The sequence below is a fragment of the Pecten maximus genome, chromosome 3 (genome assembly GCF_902652985.1).
Source record: "Pecten maximus chromosome 3, xPecMax1.1, whole genome shotgun sequence".
Taxonomy (NCBI): Eukaryota; Metazoa; Mollusca; class Bivalvia; order Pectinida; family Pectinidae; genus Pecten; species Pecten maximus.
Window position 1 is genome coordinate 32,768,812 of NC_047017.1, and position 6,982 is coordinate 32,775,793.

General features: G+C 33.9%; 1 long non-coding RNA gene across 1 annotated transcript; it reads left to right on the forward strand.

Moving 5' to 3' along the window:
• Positions 1 to 327: 327 nt before the first annotated feature.
• LOC117323945 lies at positions 328 to 5,085 on the forward strand. Its single transcript, XR_004531869.1, has 4 exons — positions 328 to 358; positions 703 to 783; positions 3,468 to 3,499; positions 3,725 to 5,085. It is a non-coding gene; the product is annotated as an uncharacterized LOC117323945 (long non-coding RNA).
• The last annotated feature ends 1,897 nt before the right edge of the window (positions 5,086 to 6,982 follow it).

Consider the following 6,982-nt stretch of genomic DNA (forward strand, 5'->3'; position numbering starts at 1 on the left):
AGATAAATACTGTCAACTTACCAAGAATGCGAAACTCATATAATGATTAGAATGATATCTTGGACCACGCTCACAGAGCCTTGATAAAGTCATGCTGCCTAATAGAAATGTATATCTTGTAATAAAGGGAAAACTGTTCGTGTGGTTTGTAAGCCAGAATTGGGAATTGTGATTAATGTTCATATATTCTGGACGAGTATTTTTATAAGCTGTTAACGATTTCAGTACAAATGTCAACTATTATTATGTCTTTATGGATCATAGCAAACTATAACTTTAATATAAATGAGTTTATATTTCAACAAAAAATATACGGGATTTGTTATTTTCAGTATATGCTGTCCGCTTCTTATCGGTCGTAAGTATATGATAGAATTGACATTAATGAGTTTTTGAGAGCAGGTCTTCTCCGTATTATTAGCATATTCATTGCTCGGTGTATCCCATGAGTGCAGTCAAAATATATAACGATAATCTATTTCCCGCTTTTGTCGCAAACATGCTTAACTTTCATACAATGCCACCATTAATTGTCGTAACTATCTGCGAGGAAATATAAGCTGTAACCTTTTTTTTTGTTCTAAAGTTTCAATAAACACTCATTTAACTCATTGAAGGGCAGTTGTGTGTTTGCACTAAAAACGGAAATCGCCATACTTCACTGTCTCGTTAATGTTAATGTAATATAATATTTTTATACAGTTCTAGGCTGTTGTATAAGAACATATCGCCACAATGATGAACAAAATAGGGAAAGCAAGAACGAAGGAAAAGAGGATGAAGGTAAATATTTTGAATATTGTTGACTTACAAAGAGGCCAACACAATATTTTCTCGTGATCAACACAAGTACCAGTACCACGTATATAAACTGTTCTCGAGATCATACAATGAAGATTGTGGGGATTTGCATTTCGGGATTTGTATGTTATTATGATAAAAAAATTCAATTTCGTCTCTTGTCGGATATGTTATATATAAATTCAGGTACTTCAAATAGTGCATGTGGGTATGAATACATATTTTCATCTTATTTTGTTTCATGTTCTTTTAAATGGCGTCAATTAATGTCGGAATATACAACATTGACAGGCCATCAAGGGCCCCGTCGTCGTCTGGCTATACATACCCCCCCCCCCCCCCCCCCCCCCCCCAAAAAAAAATAAAAAAATAATTCTATGTCACTGAAGTCAATTTTGTGACTTGACATTTGACAACTGGACTTCAAAGCCATTGGAAGTAGGAAGCAAAATGTACATTGATCTTGCTCCTTTACACCTCCATTTACTGGTATAATAGTCAGTTGCAAAGTTTGATTTAATTTATTTAACCCAGGGTCATTATCAGAAAGAATTGCCCTTGATCTTAGGAACCAAATAGTCTTAAAGTTTGACCAAGTGAAGTTGATCTTTGGTCAGTTGATATCTTGTTTAATCCAAACCAACTTTTCTTCATAATGTCATGACAAAGTGTTCATCAGCGGAATTTTAGAACTTAAACCTTCAAACTGTATATTAATTCAGATGATTCAGTGATTAAGCATCGTGACATCCCTTGCCCGGTCAAACTTTTAGTCATAACATAGAAATGACCGTAATCAGTGAAACACTAAAGCTGCTTGCTTGTTTGATCAAATTAACTCATGAGAACTTAGATTTAAACTACAATAATGCTTAAGGTCACCACTTTTGCCCTTTGTGACTTGATTAGGATGTAGAACACCAAAAAAATTGTGTAACATTTACATTTTGAGTGTTTATTCTCAATATGAAGATATACCAAATGAAAATAACACACATTTGACCATGAAAACATTATGAAAACATCGTTTCACGTGCTGGTTTTCCACACAATATATATCAATACGTCAGAAAAATAGTCCCCGTTTCATTTCCGTAAATTGTGCCATCTATTCATATAATGTAAATCTAGTTTAACACGAATTATTGTATTTGATGTTGTTTGTTGTATTTTTGGTTTAAAAAAAAACGACTGAAAATCAGGGAAGGTCACGATAAACAATGACATGGTGCATTGGCAGAATCACTGGCTGTTTAATAAATTTTGCATCTTTTAGTATATAGCTATAAGTTTAAAATTTGAAAATGACTATGCTCTTTGTGTTTTTATTCCAAATCACCCTGATGTACGTATATGAATTGAATGGATAATTGTTTCATGCACGCTTACCGCGGAAGATATGGAGATAGCTACTGCTATTGATAAAATGAAAAAAAAAATAGACAAAAAAAAGAAAAAGAAAACAAACCCCAAAACTACCCCTATATAAATGTTTATATGTGAGAGGGTATCTCGGTTGATGTCAACTAGGCCTACTGTATATCGGGTATTTTTGCGAGGTAAATAATTTGAAATTTACCGCTTGCAGTTTTCGCGATTTTACCCAACATTGTTGTTGAAATTTTCCAAAAAATAAAACAAGGGAAGTAAATCGGCCGGATAACCAAGACCGGGAAATTCTAGGATTATGATTATTTTTGCTATTTTGACAGGGTTGCTAAATTCGCAAAAAGTAGCTACATGCAAATCATCAATATCTAGATAGTTCATATAGTTATCTTTATGGAGATTTGAAACCACGAATACTTAAATCTACGTGTTGTTGTAATTTATTATGATTTCTAAAGACATCTGTAAACAAAACATAACCACACGACAAACATAAGTTAAAAACGATTGTAAATGTCGTCTCTGCTTATATCACTCGTGTCCCTATAAGGTAAGAAGGCATAGTTCGAATAAAAGGTCTTGCTTAAAACGTCATTAGGTCACATGAGACGAGGTCTCGGTTGACCTATTGCGACTTTATCTCCAAAACCGCTGAATCAAATTCAATGACATTTAGCAGGAAGCTTTCTGGCCAAATTTCAACAAAAATTGTGAATTATATGATCCCCACCCCCAGGGGCCTTAGTAGCGGGACTAAAAGGGTAAAATTAAATGAAGTGTTCTAAAATCTTCTAAACTTCTAGACATGGTTGAATCAAATACTCATCACAGCTAAAACGGTCATAAGGTGCTTTACCAATATTATGAACTTCATGACCCTGGGATATCACGTTTCGGGATGGAGTAACCTTTACTATATTTTTATATGAAAATCACATTTCAGATAGTCACTAGCTTATTTCCTATTCGATTTCATTCTAACTTGGTTAACATTAACAGCATAGACTGATAGTTTAATGGTATGCACATGTTGGTCCTGACTGACCCCAGGGGCTGATTGGTGGGACCAAAACCGTCAAACTAACTGAAATCAAAGACAGGGCTACATATATTTGTTTAATGCAAAACATCTATGTATACATGTTCATTGCTTTGTAACCAGACAGCATGAATTTTGTTATATATATATATTCCTGATATAGCAGTAAACATGTACGCTTTTCATGCTCTCAAAAGCTGAATAAAGCTAGTATATAATACTTCTTTTTATATTATAGAGATTCCGCTTAAGAAGGAAAGTTTTAAAGAGGTACGTATTCGTTGTATAGTGTTAAAGAGGTTAACCGCACTTAATACTTTTCTAACATATAAGTACAGTTTTTTGCAGTGTAATAAAATCATCAACTAATACTATTTCATATCATAAAACATGAAACATTATTTGAATTCACGTTTTGATGACTAATTGGTGTAATTTATGTGTTATAATGCATGTGTAGCTATGTGTTTGTAGCATCGCTTTAATTTGTTTCAGACAACTGTTTAAATTTCCGTGGCAAACGTACAATGTTACGAAAGGACTGCTTGGTGTACATGGTATATTGCATGGTGAGTGACTGGCACAGGAAAATCGTGAGGAGCAAGACATGTGATAACAATATTATTTTGCATTCCAAAGTCTTTCATATTTATTGAGACTTTGTGTTTACTTTCAGTAACAAACTACCTATAGCCTGATGCGTAGTTTGTGTATTAGAATACGTAAGCATTAAATATGTTAGTTAGATGTTATATATATAAGCTTGACATGAGAATTGTGTTAAGGTGGTGAGCATCAACTTACATAAGTACGGACTCGAAACCTTTCGAATGGATGATGTTTTGATAAGTGATTATTTTTATGTTTTTTAGAACATGGTGCTTGGTGTTCACAATAGATATGTTTTCATTAATACGTTCAGACGATGATATAACACAGTTCATGTTCGCGTGTAGTCCAAAGCACAAGGAGGCGATATATGTCTTTTCTTCGAGATATTAGTGTGATATAATTGAGGATACATGATATAAGATATACTTGAATGTGACGCAATACTCGATATAGAAAGAGATCTGGATGCAGACCTGACAGGTATCATTTCACTAATGTTAGTGTTAATCAATTTGTGATGTTTTTATCCTTGACCCGGGACCGTCATTTTAGACACAGTGCATTAGTGTATATCAAGTCATTTATTTACATTTTGCTATATACGCATGAATTGTTATGGCACGACCAGAGTGTTTCAAAGAGTTATGGTCGTTTTCCGCTTATCCTGACCTAGGCCACGTACAACCAAAGTCTGGGCTAAAAACACAGGTAAAATATCACGTGACCCCAGTGTTTCCTACACTACCAAAATAGATCGTCATGGTCCATTGGCGCACTGTATGTTGTGAACGGATTACATTGACATGATCAATATGAATTTTACACTACCCATCCATGTATGCCTGTTGTCGACGCTCCAGTTCATTTACACTTTACTTTGAATGATACGGGGTAAACCGGTTATGATTTTAGTCTTATTTTTGTCAAAGTGGAAAATTTCTACCTCAACATTTTTATCTTTATACTTAATATTTTATATTAGATATGCATTTAATGTTACAAATATCTTTGAAAAACGATCGAAAAAAAATTTAATGATATTAAAAAACATAACAAAATATGAATAAGATACATCTTTGTGATGTGAACTCCGAACCTTCGGGTTGCTAGGGGACGGTTCTACCATTGAGCTATGCGGATTTACGGCAATGTGAAGTTTATGTTACTAGTTATAGTCAGTCTAGTTAATGCTCAAACTAAAATATTTTATTTACATTTTTTTCAATTTTTTGATACCAACGCATTGGAGGACCACTTTTTAAGAATAGGATTTTAGTTGTCTTTTTGTCCATAGAATAAAATAAGACATTGTAAAAGTTGGTCTTCCGATGCGCTCGATGTCAAAAACTTATATGAATGCGGGAAAACACCCCTCGAAAGTTGCAAATAGCCCGATGATGGCACTTTACGGTCATTTAATGACATATCCATTGCAATGAACAAACACATTTTTCGCAATAATTTTGTATTCAAAAACTCAGTTTTTAACATTTTTTTTTTATTTTGAAAACGGTCACCGTTAGGTCGAAACTGGCCAATATGCGCCATACCTCTTTGCTTTGTTTTGAAACCTTTCATGATATGCCTGCATTTATTTTTATGTCCCCGAAATGAAGTACTCATAAGGGACGAATGTTTTATTTTTTATCTTATTTCATTTTTTTTTTTTTTTTTTTTTTGCGATCGGGAATCCAAGATTGCCGCCAAAGCCTATTTCCGTGTTAAGATTACAGTCTCAAATTTCGGTAAACATTGGTACAAAGGGGTATTCAGGGATGCCGCATAACGTGGTGACATTTCCGGAAAGTTTAGTTGCCACGTTAACGAAATGGAGACCGTTGATTGGTCGAAATTTAGATATCGTCTAAGATGAAAATTGGTAAAGAGTGGTTGTGAGCTATGCCGAACATTTTCGAAAATGTTGGTTGCTATGGTAATGAAACGGATGTCTTTGATTGGTCGATATCTAGATATTTTCAGATTAAGATGACAATTTGGATGTCGAGCACAATGGTACGACCGCGGGACATTTTGGGGACTTCTGAAATGGTTTCCCTTTACAATTAGCACTTGTAAACTTACATTTTAGTATGCCTTAATTTCAGTAAAGGCATTGCTATAACTTATAATGGTGATGATAGTGTGTTCTCAGTTTCCTCTTGTGAATAGTATTTATTATGAAAAGAAAGTACATCTGCATACTTGGATCCAAGCACACGTAACATATTAGCTATTGGGTATTTTAATAGTCGAACCGGGGAATTTGATGATTTTATTACATCTCATCTTACCTTCTACATTAAGTAACTGGAACTCTTTAGATGATGTTATTAAATCCCTACCTCTATGGTATATATTAGCTCTCTCCCAAAATGTTCCCAAAACTCGGCCCTGCTTCTATAGTTATGGGGAAAGAAAGTTAAATATTATACATGCTAGGCTAAGATACAATTGTAGCTCCCTTAAAGATGATCTCTTCCATGTAAATTTAGTTCAAGACTCACAATGTGCATATTGTGGGCATTTTTGTGAAAATGCATACCATTTCCTTTTCGAGTGTCAATACTTTTCCACTGCCCGTTGAGAAATGTTTAATGCATTAAATTACTTGAATATACAAATTAAACTAAATTTGTTACTTTTTGGTAACGAAGACTTGGCTTTGGATGTAAATAATTATGTGTTTGAACATGTGCAGGCTTTCATCAAATCCAGCAAGAGATTTTAAACATGGAAGTTGTGTCTATCTTTATATCACTTTTTGCATAATTATGTAAAATTGACTTATTTAAACTTTGACTTTGTAAATGTCTATGTCATCAATTGTGTAAAATGTTTTGTTGATAGGAGATAGCTTCATAAGTTGTCATAACTTGTGCCAAATCCTTCGTGCCTATTTTGGACAATAAATATGTTTAAAGTCAAAAGTCTGATCGAATTTGTAATATATCTTGTGATAATTTGTCTTATATCGTTGATTATTTACCTGATAATGATATGAAAAAGCGTACAAGTACGGAACAGGGTGTCAACCAATTAATTTCTTTGTGCAAAATAACAGGTTTACGCACTGTCAATGGAAGACACCAATGTGATGCTGTAGGAAATGTTACTTTTTTATACTGACGCAAGAGGTTCGAG